Source organism: Ambystoma mexicanum, chromosome 5p (assembly GCF_040938575.1).
Source record: "Ambystoma mexicanum isolate Mex_15411 chromosome 5p, UKY_AmexF1_1, whole genome shotgun sequence".
NCBI lineage: Eukaryota > Metazoa > Chordata > Amphibia > Caudata > Ambystomatidae > Ambystoma > Ambystoma mexicanum.
In genome coordinates this window covers 1,246,473,018-1,246,497,592 of record NC_090930.1, presented here as the reverse complement: position 1 = coordinate 1,246,497,592, position 24,575 = coordinate 1,246,473,018, and the positions used below count along the sequence as shown (strand labels likewise).

Genomic DNA, 24,575 nt, shown 5'->3' with positions numbered 1-24,575 from the left:
CCTTGTTACAGGCACTAAAAGAGGCACAGCAGGAAAACAAACACATAGAATGGACAGAAGAGATGAACACAGCATTTGACTCACTAAAAGAGCTGATATCAAGCGCTCCAGTACTGGCAAATCCAGACTATGGACGCGAATTCTTCTTATTTTCACACTGCAAAGGAACACTGATGACAGCAGTATTGACACAAAAGACATCGTTAGGGCACAAACCACTGGCTTACTATAGTGGCACCCTAGACGCAGTAATGCAAGGTCATTTCGCGTGCGAACAATCTCTAGCTGCAGCCGCGTTCGCGATTGAGAAAAGTGCCACGATAGTGATGGGCTGTCCTGTGACACTGTTTGTGGAACACTCACTCTTTGCAATATTAGAGCGATCAAAGAGCACATTGACGACACAACGCGCCACAGCATACGAAATAATATTGTCCAGCGCAAACATCCACATAGTAAGATGTAAAACAGTGAACCCAGCCACATTCATCACAGAGCCATGCACCGTAGAGGATATGCAAAACCACAACTGCGCTACGTTCACAGGTGACGAAGGTCAGGATCAAGTGATTTTTGAGAATGCCCTGAACGAGGGAGAGGTGTATTTCGTGGACGGGTCAGCATCAATAGACATGGAGACAGGAGAGAAACATGTGGGTATGGCAGTTGTACGATTAGAAGAAGATGAATACGAGACACTAGTGCAACACCGCCTCCCATCACACTATTCAGCCCAAGCAGCAGAACTAATTGCGCTAATAGAAGCATTGCATGCCGCCAAGGGGTGCGCAGTGACAATATATACCGACTCAGCATACATGACAACGACAGTACACGGCGGGTTGGCACGGTGGGGGCGGAGAGGGTTCCGACGAGCAGATGGAACACCAGTTCAGCATGCAGAACTATTGAAAGAACTGATTGAGGCTCTGCAAGACCCCACGGCAGTGGCCATCGTAAAATGCCAAGCCCACACCACAAATACAGATTTTATATCTTTGGGGAACGCGGCAGCAGACGCCGCTGCCAAAGAAGCTTCGTATTTACAGAAAGGTGTAGTAGGAGAATACATGTTGCACCACACAGCACGCCAAGAGGTCCCCACAGGATACAACATGATGCCCACACAGGAAATAATAGAGCTGCAAGAGGGAGCTAGTGCAGAAGAAAAATTGCTGTGGACTAAAAGGGGATGCAGCAAATCGCCGACTGATTTGTTATGGCGACAAAAAAGTTCTGGAAAAGCGGTAATGCCAGTCACATTGTTAGAAATAGCATTTCAACAACTACACTTTCCCGCACATAACGCAAAGCAACACATAATGGCAGAGATACAAGAAGATTGGTTTGCACCTTGCCTCCATGAACATGTCACAAGACTGGCTTTAGAATGCACGACATGTCAGATTTACAGCTCAGGCATGACATTGCGCACACTGAGAGGAACGATACCCAAACCAAATGGCCCATTCAGAGAGCTCCACATTGATTATGTAGACATGGGAGAAAGATGTAACGGGGCTCGCTACATGATTGTGGTTGTATGTCCATTTTCCTCCCTCACCCACTCCCATACTTTACCGAAAAAAAAAAAAATTTTTCACAACGTTCTAAATGTTTACATGCGTGTACTTAATGCACTTTTATGTCTCAAACAGGATTTACTATGGCATCGGATGGGCAGCCTGCAACTAATAGATTTGTTAGATTTAGAGAAATGTTAGTAGATAGATTAACGTATTCATACGAATGTGGTTTATCAATGTGTGTTATTGTGTTCTTCATCTCAATATTCTGCCTAATGACACATTGGGTCATAGCGTTCATCTCTACTGAGATGAACGAGGGGGGAGGGGGGAGTAACACCACCCTTGCCCCTGGCACGAATTCAATTACAAATATGAATATTAAAGAAGGTGATTTTTTGATCTGGGATGGATCCCGCCTTGTATGGGGTTACTACACTGCACCACCCACTGCTGCCCCGTCACGATCAAAAGACAAAGGTATGAAAAATGACACAATGTCCCTACCTGAAATATATAACAGCCCCACTACCCTTCCCGCCCCGATACAAAACAGCGACTTGTTGTTTATTGAGGAAAATGGAAAAGTAATTACAATGACAGAACACAAGTCCCTACATGAAGAAGTGGAAAAGGGGGGAGGGAATGAGAAAGGGGGGCCTATCATTACATCTATCGGAACTATAAGGTATAGGAGGGGGGAGAGAAGTAGGCGAAGAAGAGAGACAAGCAGGAGGGGGTATGATGAGTATTATGGGTTAGGATTAGACAAGATGGAAGACCCACGACACCCCCACCAAGCAAATAAATGGTATGCAGATATGAGTACAACAGCTAAACAGACAACTAATGAAAGCTGCTATGTCTGTTCGCTCATCCCCCATGCATCAGGTACACCCAAAGTGTTGTTGCCAAGAGAATTGCCCATTGTGGATGCCCAATGTCTCCTTCATCTCACACTGTGTAGAATAAAGAACACCTTTCAAGCACACGATGTCTCTTTCAAAATAATACAGGACAACAAAACGTGCTATTCAAAAGCGTCTGGAGTGGTCTGTCCTAAAGAACCTTTCTTTGCAATACAAGGGACGCTGTTTTCAGAAAACAAATGGAAAGATGAAGAAGTACTGTGCAAAGCGGAAGCACTGAGAGGTGTCCAACCAGACAAGCTGCGATGGATGGAAAAAACGTGCTTACCAATATGGAAAGAACACATCTCTAAACTAACATGGGTAACAGCGATGGAGAAACCCTTCAAGCTACAAAGTGAAATACAAAACGAACTATGTTTCAAGGGAGAAGGAAAAGTGGCAATGGGAACGAACAAAAACTGTAACAAAACTCTCACCATCCCAGACATGAAAAAAGGAACAGCAGCACTAATGGACACATACTGGGTGTGCGGGAATCAGGCTTACTTGCACCTTCCCCAGGCATGGAGTGGCAGCTGCTCAATGGCCACTTTGCATTCGGCCCTAATGGTGATTCCAGAAAGCCATGTTGACGAAAATAAAAAGACGCAAGGAAACATGAACAAGGACGAGACGTCTCCCACTGCAGAAGCACACCTCTATGTCCTGTCCTCCGGAGGGAAAGAAGAGGAGCTATCACGGAACAAGCGAGCATCAAACTATATATCACAAGCGTCATCCGATTTATTGGCACAGATCCCAGACAGGTATCGCCTGTTCAGCTCCGTGGAAACATTTTTTGCCTCACTGGTTTCAAGTGTCCAAGCAAGAGCAAATGCAAAATGGCTTCAGATCACACGGTGGGAATTGATTCAGCTGGCCAATGACACTGAAGAAGGATTCAACATAATAAAGGTGGAATTACGAGCTCTGCGCTTAATGACCATGCAGAACAGGTATGTTCTGGACCTGCTAACAGCAATCGATGGAGGTGTTTGCCGAAAAATAGGAAGTGCGTGCTGCACGTTCGTACCTTCTGAAGACGCAGAAAATGGGTCCCTGTCCCACGTCATTGAAGCAGTCCATAACCTGGGAGAGAAAATGAAGCTGGAAGGTGGGGCTAAAGACAGCTCATGGTTCGACAATATCTTCTCCTGGGTTCCCTCCTGGCTTGGAATGACGATGAAATTATTGATACCGGTGGCGGTGGTCCTCCTCGTGGTGTTCTGCCTGTGCCAGGTGGGCCTCCGATGTTGTGCTAACGCAGTCCCTAACGGTGCGATGATGATGGTGACAATGGGCAACTCAGGTGGTACAATTAAGGCGACACAAGAAGTACATGTACAGACAGGACCGGATAATACTCCCAGATACCAGTTAGTGCCTATGTGCCGTGATAAGTACATAGTAGACAAACTATGGCACACCACTATCAAAGAACCCCGAGATGTGGAACTAGAATGGTATGAGGAGGTCTGGGTGGACTTGGAAGAGACGGGTGACTGTATATATTTAACCTGTACCCCAGATGAGTATGCCAGAAGAGGTGAGAGCTTGAGGGGGGTATGCAGAGCATGGATGCCTAGAAAAGGAACACCTGCATGGGATGACGCAGTGATAGAGGAGCAGGAATGCAGAAGATTAGAAGAGCTAAAGAATTCGTTACTTTAGTAACGAAAGGGGGGAAATGTAGGGGAGGACTGGCCGCGAGGCCCTCCTCACCTACAGTCTTCTCCCCAGGTGAGGACCATGACTCGGTGGGCGTCCCCTCATGCCACCCGGGCCCAGGTGGAGGAGGGTTCACCCGCCGACGACATTGCCCACACATATCCTTTCCATGCATTTACCAAAATTCAGTTAGGCCTAGAAGCCATCTTGTCCAGCAAGCATGGCGTGAGTTCAGCACACTGTAACGAGGCCCCCACCTTTGGAGGGCCTTTCATGCATCTCTGCCGCCACAGCAGCCCTGGTGGATCCGCTGCGAGCGCGTTCCCATGAGAAAGTCAGATATGAGCTAAACCCGAGATGCCAACACTGTAACCTTCTCCCATTCACAATGTAATATTGCTCCTCGCATGACCCGGTCCGCAAGGCCGGGGTGACGGGGAAAGAGCTGACGCATCACTATCTGAAGAAAGTAGAAAATAATTCAAGTATTAGTATTAACGAACTACCTCTGTTTAAACAAGTCCTGTAAACTGTGAATAAACCACAAAAATGTAACGTTATATGATATCACTCCAGGTCTGGACTAGTGCTGCTATAACCACAGAGAAAGATGTTGACCAAACGTGTAACCTCTAACTGTATAAGTGTTTTTTCAATAGTATGTAGAAACCTGAACTCATATATGCTTTCTTAACCACCCAAAGCGGCGAGCATCAATCTCTGTAGGCCATAACCTAGTAATGCCTTGTATAACGTTTTATGTACATACAAATACGCACACAATGTAGTGAATATAATGTTAGGTAATGAAAAGGTACTGGAACCGACTGTATTAAAGAAATGTGTAACGAAATGAAAATATATATGTGTGTTTAAATGACATCAAAATAAGGCGGAACAGTATAAAAGTTCTGCATTTAAAAGTTAGCAACGCACGAGGAAAAAACCTTTGTGAGTATATGCAAGGCCATTCTCCCTCCCACCCGGCCAAGCCTGTCAGATAAGGAAGCTAAGGCCTGTGCCGCGCTCCCTCACCTCCCCCAACCAAGCTGGAGCCGCTTCAGAGAGTCAGAGGCCCCGGTACCGCACCCAAGGCCACAGCCCACCACCTGGGTTATTTACAGCACGGTAATAAACCCAAGTTTTGAATCCTCTGATCTACCAGCACCCTCTCGTAAAGTCCACAACCCTCCCCCCTAGACCACCCCAAGAACGACCCCCATCACTGGGACAAGACACAGAGACCCATTTGTATAATAACTTCCAACGCGGCAGACAGGCATGTACCAGTCGTCTCAGGCCCCAAAACTCAGCCCCTCGACCTAGAATACCGGTCAATAGGACACAGGTAAATCTCACCCTAACCGACAGTCACCGGACCTCTCAAGAGGTGCATTCCTCATGCGTTGCATTTATTGTATAAGACAAACTGCGGAGCGATTTATTGATGGACTTAGATGTCGTTTCTTGAATAACTGCAGTGTGCATGGCCTAGGGCAAACGAGTCAGGAGAGGTATTCATCTTTGTCACAGGCTGCCCCAGCATACCAACACCGCTCGGATGACCTCAAGCTGGCCTGCCAGGCCCAACCCAACCCACGAGGCTGACCAGTGACGTCCTCACGCCAAAGACCAACCGCGCTGCAGCAACACCTATAGTTAGTCGACGCCACCCAATCCCAATTAACTTGTGCCCCCTATAGTGTGTAGGTTCTGATGACGTTTTTTGTATTAGAAATACGCCTGTCTTTGCTATTGTCAGACAGAGCGCTCTCGTAGGTTGCAGAGTTCTTTGCATGCCTTATTTTTGGATAAACTCCCACTTACGCTCACCCGCACTCTGTCTTGGCCTTATTCCCACTACGGGAGAGTCCCTTATTGTCTCTCATTGCGGGGAGGATCGTGCTGAAATTGGGGGCGCTTCCTTTCACCCCCGCCTATACATTCCACATGAAATAAGTCTATTTGCTCATCCCATCATGTGGAGACGTCCCCCCTTGTCTTTCACTGACGACAGTGGCAAGAAGCCATGGGACGATAAACTAAGGCTCCATTTTGTGCCACATCAGACTCCATTTTTGCATTAAGCCACACAATGGTCTCCCCTCACCCAGCGCTGCACACAGCCAGCTCCAACAGCCCCCACCACCTCCCCCCCCTGTCTGCGCCGCGCCAATCCAGTTCTCACGGAAGCCCAGACACGATTTGTTGCAAATAAGAAACTGTATCCTTTCTCTTCCTATGAGCGCACTGCCCTGTGTTTGACCGGGGAAGATTTTGACTTGTGTAGTCACCCGTCCCCACAAACCTGCTCCTGCTCCTTGGCCCCCACCTTTAGGACTTATTGTCTGTGCAACCTTTTGCCCCTCTATTCTCCTTTAATGTAGCAGTTGGTGAAGACCATTCCCCACTGACCACCCTAGATTGCCCCATATAACCAATCTTGTGTGATCATATATTCCCGATGGGTTAACAGCTATCAATTCATTTGTTTGAACCATGAGGCACCAGGGTGAATAAATCTCTGATTGAAACCCTCAGATAAGCCATCTGGTAAAAAGGATCACTGCGCTCCTGCCCCACGAAGGCCTAGGTTAAGAATGTGTTTGTGTTAGCTTACAATGTACAGACAACCCTGCATTCTGGTATACGTTTTATGTGTTACATTAGTTATGGCATGTCAAAGATACTGTGTAGTTTAGAATAGCTATAACAATGGTCCATTGCAGATCAAGCCTGACCTCCACTCCACCCAGATGGGCCCACCAGGCCCACGTGCTGCGAGGAGCGACAACTCTGCCCCAAACAATCAAGTTGCACCAACCCCCTATGTACTATATAGTATTGCCACAATGTACCAATGGGCTCATACAATTCATCCCTTATATTATTTGTCACTGATGACGAATTGTGTGTATAAAGATGTGTAGTTTCTGTACTGTTGGCAGAGCGCTCTCAGAGCAGCAGAGTCCTCTGCATGTATAATTTTGATTTATAAACCTTTACCTCACTTTCAATCTTTCTCCTGGTCTCATTTCCTACTGGGTTGTGTCCTTTTATTCTGAGTTTGGGTTTGTATTTTGGGGAATGACCAGATTCATGTTCTTAACTCTTTGCACGCCTTTTTCTATCTTCAAAGGACAGAACAGGAAATAAAGGTATAAAAGCATTATGCCATGCTTTTGCACTTTAATTCCATGATCCGCACAGAATGACCCTCTCTCCAGTGCGGGCGGACTTTGCACCAGAAATATGCACGACAGGATTTTTGTTTCTTTGATTTCCACTGTGGGAAGTAACCTGTTTGTGCTGGAATTATTTTTAGAAGAACATAAAACCCCACAAGCATTAATAGAGCAGACCATGGTTTTGAAATCTATATGAGGTGGCAGCCCACCTGCTTAAGATTTTTAGGTGGCAGCCTGCCCTCTTTGGTAGCCCACCTACTCAAAGATTTTGAGATGGCAGCCTGCCTTCATTGGTAGCCTACCTATTTGAAGATGTTGAGGTGGTAGCCTGCCTACATTTGCAGGCCACCTACTAGAAGATGATTTTGAGGTGGCAGCCTGCCCTCCCTTGAAGCTCACCTGCTCATAGATGTTCAGGCTTAACACCCTCCAAACCAGTGGTTTGGTGAAACCTGAATTATTCAAATGTATTTCACTAATCCGTTTGGACAGCACAATTCAATGATTTTCTCCTTGCAATGGGAGAACAATACAATTGGCATGCATCAAACTGTTCACTGCATTTACCTTGCCTTTTGCTTCAGAAGCACTGCTCCAGGAAAGTGATTTCCATCCTACAGGCTGTTGCAGATGCCTTTATCTGGACAAGTTTATCACGGATGGGGAATGCCACGATACACACTTCACGAGTGAGGACAAGTCTAGAAGAGCAATTGCTCTAAGCCCCAAACAAACTGCAGCTCTTCTCTCCAGAAAAATGTATAGTGCCAATGGGTCAGCACTTTGCCTCCTCCTCAATGATAAGCTCTTCAACCATAAATGAAATGCCCTTAAATAATCAATGATTTGTAACAATTTTCAAAATTTCAGAATTGGACAACATCAAGAGTTGCGTTACTTTGAAGATTTCTAAAGTTAACGAAGACAGGTACATTTTGGCTGGCTGTTTTGTTTACTGAACAATTGACCATTTAGAGAAGCAGATGTGCACATCACTCATGCAGCCCACCCCCTCACCTCCATCATATGGGTAGAACAGCAAGACAACCATTTTGAATGTACCCTCGTACTGAATGTACCATCAAACTGATGTGGTAGAAGGAAGTCTGCAGACACCACTGGATATAAAATAACTATAAGAAAAGTCTGACAGGTGTAAAGTGAAGTTGCAAAGAGAAGAGACAAGAGCACACTGAAACGATATATGAATACTCAAAGAATGTAGATGTGACTGAAGTAGCAAAGTGAACATACATGCACATAAAAATAAATGATATACGCTGAGAAGATAAGTGAGAAGAGATGCAGTAGATGTATATATGCAGAAACGCAAGGTAGATGAGAAATATAGATGCTCACTAAATATAGGAAATATAATGTGGATAAACCAGCCATGTTAAGAAGAAGCTAGGACCTAGAAGCCTCAAGGAGAGAGACCAAGGCTACAGAGCTGACAAGCACTGGAATACAAATTTGTGCAAGAACAAAGAGTACTTGTTTGGCTCAGGATCAAGGATGCCACATCAAGAAGCAACTGCAAGGCATGAAAGGAGTTGAAGAGGAAAAGCCATGTACATAGGACATATTTCTCTTAGATTAAGCAAAGGAGTAAACATTTGCAAATGCCAAGTATTGGACAGTCAACGATGCAGAAAGGATATGCAACACTGAGCAACCAAGTCCCCAGAGCCCAAAAAGAGTAATAACACCCTGGATAATTGAATCAAATAGCACTAAATAAGAAGACAGAATGTACAAATCATGGTCTCCTCTCATGTGGTGCAAGACCAGAAAACAAGGCCTATTCATAAGGCTCCAGACGAAGATAGCAATGTACTTTCACTCCCTTTAAAGTTCAGATGAAGAGAAAAGTCAGCAAGGTCAACTAGAAAGAAGAGGCCTTGGCTTAGGTCATAACTGATGAGAGATGGTAGGCTAATTAGCTAAGAATAGCAGCTGTTTGATGTTGTTCCCCGCACTTTTGTTTTGTTTTGCTTACGTGCCGCTAACGAGCTGAACGTCCATGGTTGGAGGAGAGTGCCAACCAATCAGCATGCCCTATGCAATGGTGGCACTCACAACTGTAAGAGACTAGAGGATAGCAACCATTATTTTTTGTCTTGGATCTCCTTCCAACAGCCCTCTTTAGTACACAGTTAAATGTGTGAGAAATTGTCCTTGTACTGGATGTGCACAAACCTGATTAATAATAGTCAAAACAAGAAAAAGGAAGGGAATTGCTGTGAGGTGTGCAGTAGAGGTGAGGAAAAGAAGGGGTAATTTGTCCTTGTCCCCTGTAAGTCGATTGGAACCAGATTCAAAGAAAGAGGGCATCCAAGCAAAATTGTCAATAAGGCATCAAAAGATATTAAACAAGTGGAACGTTCCACCCTATTAACACAGACAAAGGAACAGAGACCTAAAACAACAAAAACTGTTCCGGCACATGTCAATTTTATGACCAAATTTTCTAAAGATTCAAAATTCCTGTACCAGATTTTACACAAACACTGGAACCTTTTATTATTAGATCCAGACCTAGAGCAATATATTTCTGAGAAACAGCAAATTATCTTCACTAACGCACCAACCCTCAGATACCTACTCAGTCCCTCTTTTTTGAGATCTGGTCCCATGAGACAGCACAACTGGTTATCAGAAAATACCAAACCAGTAGGTTTTTATAAATGTGGAACATGTAGCTTTTGTCAGTTTGCATTGTCACCCACCCAAGTCTTCACCTGCCATGGTGGCCTACAAGTCAAGATTACAGATTTCATTCTTTGTCGTTCAAAAAACATCATTTATGGTATCCAATGTGTGTGTATGAAAATGTATATTGGCAGTACCATCCGCGAATTGCAAGTAGGATCCGAGAACACTTTGCCAATCTTAACAGTCAAGATGCTAATCTTCTGTTTGCAATTCATTGGCAAACTCAATATCAATTGGACCATCGTCAGGATATCAAATTCATTGGACTCAAACATATTAAACAACATGTGAGAGGAGGAGATAGACAACTCACTTTACGTCAAGAAGAAGCATGCATGATTTGTAAATTATGTTGTTTGCAACTTGGTTTAAATCAGGAACATGAGCTTAATGAATTTTTATAAATATATTAATGTGATAATCATGTGATGCATGAATCAACGAGGGCCCTTATACATGCTGTACTTGCCCTTTTCAGGCATTAGAGCACTTACTTGTTTTTGGTGTCTTTGGAAGTTCTAGGTGTTCTCTTTTCCCTATCAAAATATCTTAATTATTTAGCTAATAATTGGAGGGATTATCTGATTGTAGATGACACTTGGTGACGTCCCTTTATCTTTACACTAGTTGGAATTTTCTCTTATATGATAATTGCAATCATTTATGTGTGCGTTCCTATGCCATGCAGCGTCACCTTTCATGATCATATGCTTGTATATGGATAGTAGATATACACACATGAAGTGCAAAGTAGTGCAGCACACTTATTTTCCCCTAAGGTGACTTATAATTATAGAGGTTTTGTCTGTCTTATTTGGAGAACGTTTAGTTTGTCATGTAACAAAAATGCCATCAGACATGGTACCATATTTTCAGACTTTATTTTTGATCAGATATTCAGTTAATCAAAATATCTATTGAATATCAGAACCATTGATTTGAAAAAGGCACCTCATCCTAATTAATTAGCAGGATTAGTTTACTTATTATACCCAATAGCTTGGATGATTTCACATCTTGCGGTGTAACCTTGCTTCTGACACTCAGGATAGAAGAAATATATAATGAACATGGTATAGCCATAAAATCTGACATTGCATATCACTACAATTGTATACAACAGTACAATTTTGGGTTCGCTCATTGTTAACCTATTTTTTGGCATCTGTCATGTTATGCTTATTTTACAAATACACTCTCACCCATTCTATTAACATTAAGAACACTGAACCCATGTAGATATATCTGCTCCTTGTTAATGGTTAAGACACTTAAATGACAGGCGCTTATTACTAATTAGATTTGTTTTACTTTTTCACACAATTTGCCTGACAACCCGTTTTCTCGAGTGTTGCTAAGCAACACACCGTCACGAGACTTGGCATGTGACCAGTAGCACTTTTTGCTTTCTCATTCCTAATAGGTCTACAGTACCAACGCCCCCTTCTCTAGTAATGGGAATGTCAGGAACTGCAACTGAACAGAGATTCCTGTTTGTTTGCAAGTGTGTGGTTAAAATGGTGAGCGCCGATGTCTGTACACATTGCCTACACAGGTTAGTCGCGTCTCATAAATCAGATTTGCATCATAACCTCAGACAACTTTGCCTGACAACCAAGTGCTACTATGCAACACACTGTCATGTGACCAGAAGCTTTTTCTGCTTCCCCAGTTTTTATAGGTTTGCAGAAACAAAGCCCCCTTGTTGAGTAACTGGAACGCCACGAACTGCAACTGAGCAGTAATTCCTGTTTACTCGCATTCATGCGGTCTAAATGGTGAGCGCCGAAGGCTTTACGTATTACCAATATTCAATTAATTTGTTTTTTCTAAATTCAAACACCACACGTATACAAGCTTTCAAGCAGCACGTACTGCAATAGCCAATTACTTTCACTTTTTAAATACGAACGCGCATCTATTTAAACATTAACTTATTTCTTTCAGAAGACTGACGGAAAAACCATATCCCTTACCTAATATACAAACCTATTGGATACGTCTAATGTGGTGCTTATTCTATACAGTACATTCAGATATAATCAGATTGACTAACAGGCAGGTAAGCACATTTTTGATTTTCTGGGCGTTCAGATTAATAGTGACCTTATATAGCAGTCAAACAATTGTGCATTTATGTATTCTATTTCCCTGGCAACCCACTCTTATTGTTTTCAGACGTATTGAATTACTGGTGAAACATATATTAAGAGCACACGCTTCAAATCTTCGAGTGGGAACATACCCAAATCCACCATTTCACTCACTCAAATTTGTCAGGTAATTTACCTCCTGCTTTACCGACTGTATATAGGGTAAGGTGACGTCTGCCAAGTGTGATCCTACGCATATTACTTTGTCTGACATAGAAAGGTATGTACAACCAAAGTACATACACATTGTTTAATCAGGTACTCTTACAACTTTGATAGTACTCAAACAGTCTATGACCATTTTGCAGTTATTTGCTGAGTCTCTATTTCTCTGTTTTGTATATGACTCTTTTGAATATACTATTACTAATATTATTTTTACTTCTCTCTCTATCTCTTACCCTGCCCTCTCCCTACTCCCCTTTTCTGTTCCCTCTGAAACTGGATACATTCTAACATTATATTACAAATATTTTGTCCATTATTTTTATTCTTTCTAAATAATTTATGTTATCATTCCTCAACTCAACTCCCATAGTATTAGTCAGGAAATTCTTCAGGGGAAAAAACACAATACAAAAAATGGTTTCCAATTGTTGCTTGTCCTCTATATTCGCCTGGAATCTGGGCTTCTTTATCTGTCCCATCTATTTTGAATCTGGGTCGACCTCCATATGATGGTCTCTGGGCTTTCCTTAGGGTGAATTTCCCCTTCCCACTCTTATTTCTGCCGGTTCTTAGTCTCAGATATGCCTCTTTTAATTCCAGAACTTTTTCTAGTGTCACCTTTCTGTTAACCTTGTTATGTTCTTTCCTTAGGTTCATCACTTAGTCTGGTTATTATGTGGCGGCTCTTGTATTGCTCATCTGTTATATTATTCTTTGATGGCTCGTTGGTTGGTCTGCGGATTGGTCTTTTACCCCCTTCACTGGGTGTATTCTTCGCTCGCATCCACCTCCTGGTCTGTTTTTGATGATCAGGAATTTCCACTCCTGCGTACTTTTCCTCTCACCATGATCTGTCAGCTTTTTACTGAAGTCTTATGCGTCCTCAAAATTCTGCTTCTATATTATTACCTTTCGCGAGGGTCCGCATTGTTGAAGCAAGTCTTCACATCAGTCGGTGCTCTTCTGCCACATTCGTCTCCGCTACCTACTGCCATCCGTCTTCCAGGTCTTCGTCTATGCAATGGTGGACCATACATTGTTGTAGAAGCCAATCCGCTACTGTTATTCTACTACTATCTGTATTATACATAATTAGAGGTAGTTCAAGGAATGTCTACTTGATAAGTGGCAGCCAATGATGTTTCTAACATCAAAGAAAACTATAGGTGTATAGGTTCCCTTAACCAATCCCTCTGCTCAATAGGTTTTTACTGTTTGCCACGTTGGATGACATCATAGCTGACGTACATCAAGGTATAAAGCATTTTGTGTAATGGAAATGCTCTGAGAGTGTGTGAACTGCAATTTGTTATGCTCACCAGGTTTCCCTGATTTATTGAACTGATAATATAGTAGTATCTTGCCATATTCTTTGAGTCAGTTTGTTTATTTGGGCCTGAGATCAGTAATTGTGGTAATCCCATCCAGCAATTGGAAGACTTCAGGTGATGCTGCACAACCATAATCAAAAGTTAACTACATTTGATATAGCTTCTAATGTTGGATACAACTCATTTGTATTTAAGAACATAAAAAAGAGAGGCAGTGCCAAGTGTTTATATTATTGACACTTGGAGACAAAAGAAGAAAAAAGCATTTCTATCAGAAAACGCAAGTCAGCAGCTACATCAAATGACCCCTTACTTGGCGATGACAACAGGCCATTTTCCAGCCAAACAAAAAATATAGAATTCATGAAATCATTAATATTTGATGGGAAAACATTGCTTACCGACACATTTTTTAAACTTTAGTCGAAAGGTCCTTGACTTGGAGACAAAGTTTCCTTTGATCCAGACATTAGCTGGTCACACTTTGCAGGAAGGTGATGTCCAGGAGTATTAGTGCATGGTCGGTCTGGAAGAGAGTAGAATATAAGAGCCATTAGGGAAAGAGTTTTGGAAAAGTGTCAGGTTTAAAATATAGATGTCCTACTAACTATATTTAGTATTCTTTAAAAGCTACTATTTCAAATGTTTTGCAAGTATTTAAGTCTTTCAGTCCGTAATGCAACGACTATTGCAAGTCAATCTGGTAATGACTGAGGATATTTTATCATGAATAATTGGAAGAAAAGGGATTACAATTTGTCACAGAAAGGTCTCAGAATAACACATTTTCAGAAGGCATTCCCCACAAAGGGTTCCTGTACAATAGCACACAGATGAGCACAATTGCTGAGCCAATTTAGGAGGGCGTAAAAAGTGAAACTTATACCTGTTACAAAGCAAAACAAACAGAAATATATATATATATATTTGCATTATATGGTTGGTCATGATCAGAGGCCACTGTTACGTATAATTGTTGAAAAGGGCAACACATGTATTCAGGAAAATATCTGAACATTTATTAACTGATGCATAACTCATATGATGTTGTATAGAATATTTTTCCGGCTGTTCTTTTACATCCAACAGGATATCATTTTAGTAATACATGTGTTGCAGTATTTTATAGCTTGGTTTTTCCATGGGGGTCATATATGTACCATTATTCATAGGAAGGCACTATGCACTTTATATCTTGTCTATGCTGTTTTACGAATGGGTCACATACTTATATTATAGGAATGTATCTCGCTCAGTATAAACATGTGTCTATGAACCCAGCCATGACTCTCCTGGGAATTAGAATGCACTAGCACTTTATAGTTTGCAATTTTGCACTGGTAAAATAACAGCGACACAACACCCAGCATTATGCTCTATATGCATATGCTCGTCAAATATTGTGGTAAATTGTGCCAGCACTGTTATATACCTTTTAGCTGAACAAAGAGTACTAGACTTATATTACAATTCCATGGTTTGGGTACATATATCTCAGACAAGGTAACAGCTTTTTAAACGCACTATGCACTTTAAATATGACCCGTAGAAACATGTGACACATTTTGCAACAACACAACTCTGAGGTTATGCTACCATTAGGATACAACAGCTCTTTTGAAACGTAACAAACAAAGCCCAATTCACGTAGAAAAAGACGATGATTTTTTTACTGTGTTTCTTATTATGTAATAATGACAATAACATGTACGTTTTATTATGAACGTTGGAAATTATGCTTTTTTTAAGCTAACTTTTCTTCGTTCTTTGTGATATGGGTAGGTTTGGCCCTGATAGCCTTAACCAACATGGCTACTAACCATATACTGATTCTGCTTGCAAGTCACCTCTTCTATGCGTATCACTTTGGTGTGGTGCTGGGTTCAAAAACGAACTCCCAAAGGGGGAGGAGTAACTGTGAGCAAGCCACTAGGTTGTGGCGAAACGAGTCAGGCTGCCGTCTGGCTAATGATATGATTGGGAAAATTCCTTTTTAAAGAAACTGCTATGAAATATTAAATGCTGTTTAAATGCACACACTTGGTGCAGTTTCTTCTTTCAACCCATACTTTGCAATGAGGTAATTTGAAACCTCGTGTTTGGAACTGGATGGTGAGGAGTGCAGCTCGAGGGAACAGCGTTTTCCATGCTGTTCTAAACGGAAAAAAAAAATATATATATATATATGAAAAAAGGTAACTTGCAAAGATAACATTGTCTTTTGGGGGCAACGTTGTCAAACTAAGGAGGAGTGCTATTTAACTATAAAATACAATGCATTATTAGGCATCAATGGAGGTGGTGGTGGTGCCTGGAAGGGTGGATTGGTAGAGGGCAAGGGGAGTTCCCACTCTAGCAAATAAGTGCAGTTTAGGTTGAGCTTTGAAGAGATCCACAGTTGGGCTGGCATTGATGGTTATCGGCAATTGGTTCCAGTGGAACAGGGTGAGTAGGGAAAAGAGCTGAAGTGGGAGAAGGTATAGAGAGAGTTTGGTTTGTGAGACGGAGTGCAGAGGAGGACCAGAGGGAACAATATGGTGAGTTAACTTGCATTCAATCATACAGGTTTCGAGGAGCAAGACCAATGATAACTTTGCAGACTAGGAGAAGGAACTTGAAAAGAGAGTGATTGTACATGGAGAGACAACCATCAATTTGTCAGTAGGTAGACATGGGTGAGAATCTGGGAAGGTTGTATAGTGTGCAGGTAGCAAAGTTGAGGTCTTTCTCTAGAAGGAGGAACGAGTAGAGAGGAAGGCCAATGTGGATGCTTGAGCAGTAGTCAAGTTTGCTAAGCACAAGATTGGTGATCAGGGTTTTTAGGTTAGTAAGTAAAGTATGCATTTTCCAAATGTTGCAAGGATTAATACAAGCAGCAGACGCTGTGCTAGTGAGGAATTAGATCACTATTAAAGTGAATCCCAATAGTGTGAGCCTTGGGTAAGGGAGAAAGAAAGTCAGGTGGGAAGGAGATAGGAGAGGGGTGGTGAGGGATGTCATTGGAAGCTGGAAGAAAGATGACTTCCATTTGCAGTGAGATAGTATGAGACAGTGTGAGACAGTGTGTAATCTGTTGTGAGATGGCTAGGGTGAAGGAGGGACATGATAAAAAAAACATCTGAGTGTCATCAGCAAAAATGTGATAAGGAAAGCCAAATGGTTAAGAAATGTCTTCCAAAGGCAGAGGTATGAAGAGCAGAGGTCCAAAGACTGACGCTTGGAGGACCATCATTGGGTTGGACTGGGATCTGAGGTTTTTGATTTCCAAGACATTTTAAAGGCATGAACTTCCAGGTAGGAGGTGATGCAGGCAAGATTATATTTGTGAAACCCAAAGTCCTGGAGAGTGATAAAGAGAGTGAAGAAGTGTGGCAAGTGGCAAATAGGTTCCAAAGGATGAGTATAAAACACAGTGTGGAGTGGTGAGTAATAGTGAGACAGTTGTAGACATTCATGAGTGCAATATGGGTGGAATGTTTGCAATGGAAGCCAGAATGATGTGGATCTCCCAACTCTAAACAGATATTCATTCAGCCCCACATGCCCTATTCTCAATCGATTCAGCATTACCTCCTCCCCCCTCCTCCATTCTAGACTTCCCGGATCCACCTTTACTGACACTTTCTCACGAATACCAAACATCCACCTACCTTTTACCCCACTCACCCACTTCTCCTGCCACTCATTCATGACCCGCCTCACCATCACTACCTTTGTCTCATCCACACTCAAAGGCAACCTTACATCAACTGCTTCCCTTCTCATACCCTCACCCGCCGCTAGATCCACTAACTCATTTCCCAGGATGCCGCTATGACTGGGGACCCACGCCAACTCCAGATCCATCCCCCCACGCACACATTGATCAATCTTTCTCCTGATATCCAAAATCACATCCTTCCTATCTCCATCCCCTGCCACAATCGCCTGCAACCCACTCAATGAATCTGAAAATACCACTACTTTCTCAAACCTCAACTCGCATACCCTTTCAATCGCCATTGCAATCGCCACCAATTCAGCCGTACAAATTGACACATCATCCGTCAGACGCCCCACTTTATACTCCCCAGTGCTTTCCAAATAGTACGCCATTCCCACTCTTCCAGACACCGGATCCTTTGAACCATCCGTGAACACCCTGCACCCTTCTTTCTCTGCCACATATGCCTGACCCAAATCTTTGATCTCACCCCGCAATCCTCGCTTCTTTGACACCACACTCGTCAACTCCAAGCACACCTTAGGAGACCTCATCATCCACATCGGACACCTCACCAGATCCATATCTGTCACAACCATCAACTCGTCCACACCCCACTGCACCCCTGTGCGGTGTGTGGAGAGCCTGAGACACTGGAACATTTTCTGTCTAGGTGTGAGAGATACGCTGTAGAGAGAGAATTGATGAGGGTTCGATTGTCTGCGCAAGGTGTGGCTGAGTTGAGTGGGAAGGCTTTGTTGGGAGGTGACGGGGTGAGTGGCAGGAGGAGGAGTAGTGTGTTGGATTTTGTGAGGCAGACAGGACGGTGGGAGGAATTGTGAGTTTTACGTAGGTTGAATGCTGAATAGTGGATAGGTGCACATCATCCAATTGGATGGGGAAGCGCCTGCGTGGGTCCGCCCACGTGTTCGTTAATTAAGAAGAAGAAGATGTGGATCTCCAAAGCCATTACACTCAAGGTACTTAGTTACCCGGTTAAAGACCATCCACTCAAGGACTTTTCAATAATGGGGTAAGCAGAGAAGCTGAGCAATAGTTTTCTTGGAAGTTTGTATTGATTTAATATTGAATAAAGGTGAAATTAAATGTAAACTTAAAACAGGGTTAATACAGTTCCCGATTTGAAGGAAGTGTGGCAGAGTCCAGTGGAGAGAGAGACGTAAATGAGCTCAGAGACAGAAAGACAAGTTATTGAAATTAAGACTTTGGCCTTATGGGGGCAGCAAAAGATTTGATAGGAGAGCAAGATGGGTTGGTACTATGAAAGATGGGTGCTAATTCAATAGGGGAGGTAGGGGAGAACTTATCAACAGTAGAGGAGATAGGGGAGAGGTCATGGACAGAAGGCGGATTGGGGCAGGAGAGAGAGAGAGGACAGCTGTGAGAGTGTCTCACATTTTCGAAGTTTTAAAGGAATAGTAGTGAGGAAAGTAATTAACAGAAAGGAAGGAGCAGATGGAATTTTTTTTTGGAAGATGAGTGCTGTTATTGGAGGGTAAGTGAAAGATTGCAGGGGGAATTGCAGAGGGAGCAGATTAGGTTTGTAAAGTGGGAACATTTAGCAGAGTTCAGTGCAGAAGTGAGGGCAGCAAGAGAATTTGTGTAGGCTAGAAATAGGGTAGGTGTCTGTCATTTGTGCCATCATTATTGGTCACAGTGCATGTTTGTTTTGAGCGTCTATATTTCAGTGGTGATCCAATGCTAGGAACGGGGACAGGAAGGCGTGAATGTGCAAGCAGGGTATTGTTGGTCAAATTGAGTCATATGTGCGCACTCAAAGTCAGAGAAAGCATGTTTAATAGGAGAAGGAGACAGGTGAATGATCCTCACATCATCAATGTAATCTGCATGAGAGTCCTGCCTCACATTTCACTTAGTCATTGAAGAGAGGGGATGAGGTATAGGAGGTGGAGGGATCAAGATGTTAAAATGAACAATAGAGAGATCAGAGGGAGTTAGGTCAATGGAGACCTCAGAGGAGGAGAGGTTACTGGAAAGAAAGACAGGGTCAAGAGAGTTCCCACAAGAGTCTGTAGGTTGGTGGTGGGGGGAGTATAGAGGGTGGCTACATAGGAGGGATTTAAGTTCAGGTCACGTGGCTGCAGAGGGTTTGAGTAGGTTAAAGTCCCCCAGAATTACAAGAGGATGTCAGAAGAAAGTGACTCAAGGAGAAGTGTCAGATCAAGGAAGAAGGAGTTGAGAGGACCAAGGAATTGATAGAGAGCCAGAACAATAAGAGTGGTAGGAGGGATGATTTGAATAGTGGAAGTTTCAAAAGAGGAAGAGTTGTTGCCAGAGGGGAGTAGAGGGGCGGATTTGAGGGCTTTATTGATAAGGAAACCGACACTGCACTCAGCCCTTTCCAACAGGCCTGGAAGAGTGGGAAAAGGTAGCAGAGACAGTGGGGAGAACTGGTATTGTAGCAGAATCACGAGAATTTGCTGTCAATTTCTGTGACAGCAAAAAGTGAAACTTGAGGGAATATTATGGCTGTATAATATGTGTCATTAATTGTTGTTTTTATGACATTGAATTGTACTGTGTGTGTATTGATTTTATATTGCATAAAGGTGAAATTAAATGTAAACTTAAAACATATTTGTTCTGATTGATGTCTACATCTCCTGATGTTATATGTCTGCCCAGCAGTTAGATGGCACCTTTAGGTGTAGGTGCTATATCAATAATCCAAGATAAGATAAGACTAGACAGACAACTTGAGCTTATTTATCAGATGTCACGCACAACCGCTTGATGGGATATACCACTGTTATTGATAGTTAACTATCTACAATTCTAAATATCTAGCATATGTAGCTGGATGCATGATAACACTTTCATTACCTATAATAATTACAATTACTTAACAGTCCAACATTTCGGGTGAACTGCTAGAATTCATGGACTAGGACTTACCACAAAGCAATAGTAGAATGTCCAATGTAAGATGCTATTTGAATTTTAAATACACATTCAAATTCTAGCTAACCTCTACTTAAGAATTACAAAGTCATTTCTAAATGTATTCAGATGACTTTGTGTCCACATAGATTGGTCTTCATGTGAGCATGGGTTGTATTTGATGCCAACTGCAGTATTTCCGGTTGGTCATGGCAATCATGAATATACCATCACACTATGTCGATATTGTCAGTTTATATTCACAGAAACTACAAGGGAATTTGATTTTTTTTTTAAAAAAAGGATATGACAAGGATTCATGCTAGTCCTTAACTAATTTAGTTGCAATGCATTTTAAAAGAAGGATTGTGGTACTGATGTCCAAATAATAGGGCCCTCTGCTATGGCAATATCTGTATGTGTCAATGATGTGGTTACAATATGGAAAATAGAGTTAGCTGTTTGAAGATCCCACTGCTTCTTCAAATGTGTAAATGCTAAACTCTTGGTATTACAACTGCATAACATAGATCTGTTGGGGAAAAAATAAACCTGTAATCTCTCATTTTGGTAAGCACCCAATAGTTTAACTTGTTTACTTAGATGTAAAATTCTTAGAAGAAACTGCAAGTACCACAACAAGTCATACTTTTTTAATTTAAAAAAAAGGAAAAGACTATGGTCAATGCCTCCTGAACGCACTTATTAAGACCTACATCAAATTGAGCAGATTTCTAGGAATGGTATAATATTCTTTATTGGAAACTGAGAATGTGACATGTAGAAAGCAGAACAGCAGAGCATAGGATATTTAACAATTCCTTTTAAATAATTGTCTTGCCTGAATTTGGCAATACAAAATTAAATACATTAAACAAAACTCTACCCTGATTTATGAGTTAAAGTTGTCAAATGATCCCAGAGGAACTTAACTAAGAATAAGATACAGTTAGTTACACTATAAAAATTACTAGAAATGTTTGGACTACATTTTTTTAAAGAAAATTGACATATTTATGTTAAAATTGCCAAGTCTTTGTCCCACATCCAATGAAAATTGAAACATTGCTATACTTTCCTCAAGAGACCTGACACACATATCTCTGTATATATAAAGCACAATGGCCCTCATTACAACACCAGCGCTAAACCATGGCGCTATTAGCACCATGGTTGGTGCCGGTGTTGTAACAAGTCCGCCATGGTGAAATGGGGAAATACCGGCCCATTCCAAGGTTGGCGGGGCGGTATTTCCCCATTTCTCCATGGCCCTCCCCATTCCCATTTTTGCCCCATAGGGCTCAATGGGAATGGGGAAGGCGGCAATTACGGTACCGCAAATTGCGGTACCGTAATTGCCTGCGAGGTTCCTTTGCGGGTCCCTACTTTAACGGCTGGTCCAAACCAGCCGTTCAGGACGGGTCCCGCAAAGGGACCTCGTAGTAAGGCGCTAAGTGTTTAACGGCGCTGCAGCCTTTTACGGCGCCGTTAACCACTTAGCGCCAGGGTCGTAATGAGGCCCAATGTCTGTTACTTTGTTCCTTATGCAATTCCACTTTGTTCGGCCAATCTCTGCCGACCTTTGCATAGTTACCTCTTAGGACACTCCAGACATTACTGTCTACGTGACATTTGGACACCCACCCTTTTCCCCGGATTTCAGCTCCTTCACACATGAGACGGTTGCCTGAAATCGGTGACTCATCAATGTGGTCGTAGAAGGACCGTATGAAGCTCATTTTAAGTGTCTTAATGTGAATTGCACAATGGTAACTATGTTTCAAGGCCCTAAGATGCACCATTTCCAAGATATTTTCACCGTAATGCACTGCACCACACCAGGGAGATGCAAAAGGTGGGGAGAGTGCACAGAAGGGCCCAGTATGCTGCAGCATGCAAACTCCCCCCTCCCCTTACCATCTGCTCTGGGGTATGTCAGACAGCAACACATGGTCATTCAGAGTGTAGTTTACTTCAGAGTGCAAAGCACATTAAGCGATACGTGACTCAGAAGAGCGACCTACAGGATCATCGATTTTGAACACTTGATTAGAGTGTTACCATGTCTGTCTGCAGAAGCTCTATGGGGTATGGGTAGTTTGTGCTTGTGCACTTCTAATTATAAAGAAAAAGGAATACCAAACAGTCTGCAAATTGTATTCAAATGTAAGTTGTTCACATTTTTCCTCATACAAAAAAAACACAGTCTATATATATTGTCAGATTCTAACTAAATCAGTTAACTGCTGCTACCTGAACATTGGAAGGAAAGATATGTGATGAATGCACATACTCTTGCATGCGATGGGTCTGTACAGCACTCACTATTGCTCTTTAGCTGACAAGTGACAACTGCCACAAAGTGATTGCTTCTTTTGTTTTTAAACTGAGCATTTAGGCAAACACTGCGCTGTTCTGTCACAGGAAACACTTTCAAAATGTCTCATTACATGTCGAAGGAACAAACCATAGAACATTTGCTAGATTGATATCAAAGAAGTTGTTTAAAAACATTTTGGGCCTTGCAGAATGGCAGACCATTTAAACACATATTTTTTTTGCAATGGTCATGATGGTGTTTCTTGTGAATTTACTTGGTGAGTATAGTACAACGTCTCTGCCGGTATAGGCATTCATTGAACTGTGATTTGTAGCATTAGTATTCATTCATTGCTAGATTGTTGTCTTATCAACCTGCTAAATTAACTGTTGACCAATTAGGCTCTGGACACCTTTTTTTTTAGATTTGAGTACAAAGAATGTATTGCTTCTGAGGATAGATCTCATAGTTGCACTGATTTGAATAAAAGTCTGTGAAAAACTTTGTTAAAGTGATGCTATGGTTAAGTTGCACTAATAAAAATCTATGAAATTCACTGAAAAAACATTGCTAAAGGGACGTTATGGTTACAAGTAAAGCCGAAAACCCCCAGAAGTTTGCTCATTTGTGATGTCATCTTTGATGTCCTGGGTGTTAATCTTAGCAGTGCATGGTGGTGGCACGAGGTATGGTTGTTTAGCTTACCATAACTGGTGAATTTCTGGGGGTTTTCGGTTTTACTTGTAACCATAACGTCCCTTTAGCAATGTTTTTGCACTGAATTTCATAGCTTTTTATTAGTGCAACTTAACCACAAAGTCCCTTTAACAAATTGTGTCACTGAATTCCATAAGTTTTTTTTGGTGCAACTTAACTATAATGTCCATTTAACAGAGTTTTTTTCAGTGAATTTCATAGAGTTTTATGAGTGAAAATGTTTCATGATGTCACATCACTGTATATAAGTTGTTAACAATTCCTCTTTTAACATACATGAAACAACTGTAAACCTCCTTTAACAAACATGTGTGGCATTATCATGGTTGTTTTCCCTAGGGCGTGAGGCTCAACCATGACCCCAGCCGCACCAACGTGCATTTTAGTTCAGTGTCGACTATACCCTCATAATTTGACCAATAGCCTGTGTTCATGGCCTGCAGCCATGGCCAGTCTCCACAATCCATGGGGCATGGGCTTCGGCCATGCCACTTGCCCCAACAGTCAAATCAGAGTAAACAATTGTCCAAGCAACAAAGTTATATCAGTATTTGTTCTACTTATTTTTGACACTTTCAAAAAAGTAAAACACAGGACAGATTTGTAAAAGCCTGCTTTCACGTCCTTGCTGATGCTCCTCCTCGTGCAAGTTTGCTGCAATCCCGTCCTGCACTTCGGGCTGCAGCCACAAACAGATTATTTTTTTCCCATTTAAACCTAGGGCTTCGGCCATGCTGCATGTTCCAATAAGTAAATCAGAGTAGGTATTTGTTCTTGCCGAGCGGCAGGCCCACTATCCATGCACCACAGTTGTATCACAATTGTCTACATACATTTGGACACTTGGGAAAAATAAAACACGAGAAAAATTTGCAAAAGCATGCTTTCAGGTCCGTGCTGATGCTCCTAGCGCAGGTTTGATGTAATCTAGTGCAGCACTTAAGGCTATAGCCGCAAGCAGAATATTTTTCCCATTCAAACCTAGGGCTGTGGCCATGCCCATGCCCTAATAAGAAAATCAGAGTACACATTTGTCCTTGCTCAGGGCCAGGCCCATTGCCCAGGCACCAAAGTTATATCACTATTTCGTGTACTTACATTTTGACACTTTTCAAAAATATAAAGCAGAGGACAGATTTGCAAAAACATGCTTTGAAGTCCTTGCTGATGCTCCTCGCAAATATTTGATGCAATCCTAGCCAGCAATTTAGGCTGTAGCCACAAACAGAATTTCTTTCCCCATTCAAACTATC

At 42.2% G+C, this 24,575-nt stretch overlaps 1 protein-coding gene across 4 annotated transcripts in view; it reads right to left on the bottom strand.

The window, feature by feature from the left end:
- Positions 1-24,575, bottom strand: part of LOC138481515 (cadherin-10-like) — a 1,315,401-nt gene that overhangs the window by 892,220 nt on the left and 398,606 nt on the right. For all 4 annotated transcript variants that reach the window (XM_069613702.1, XM_069613701.1, XM_069613700.1 and 1 more), the window contains one exon: positions 14,062-14,186. The gene's annotated coding sequence lies outside the window, so the exon portion shown is untranslated. The remainder of the gene's footprint in view (positions 1-14,061; positions 14,187-24,575) is intronic.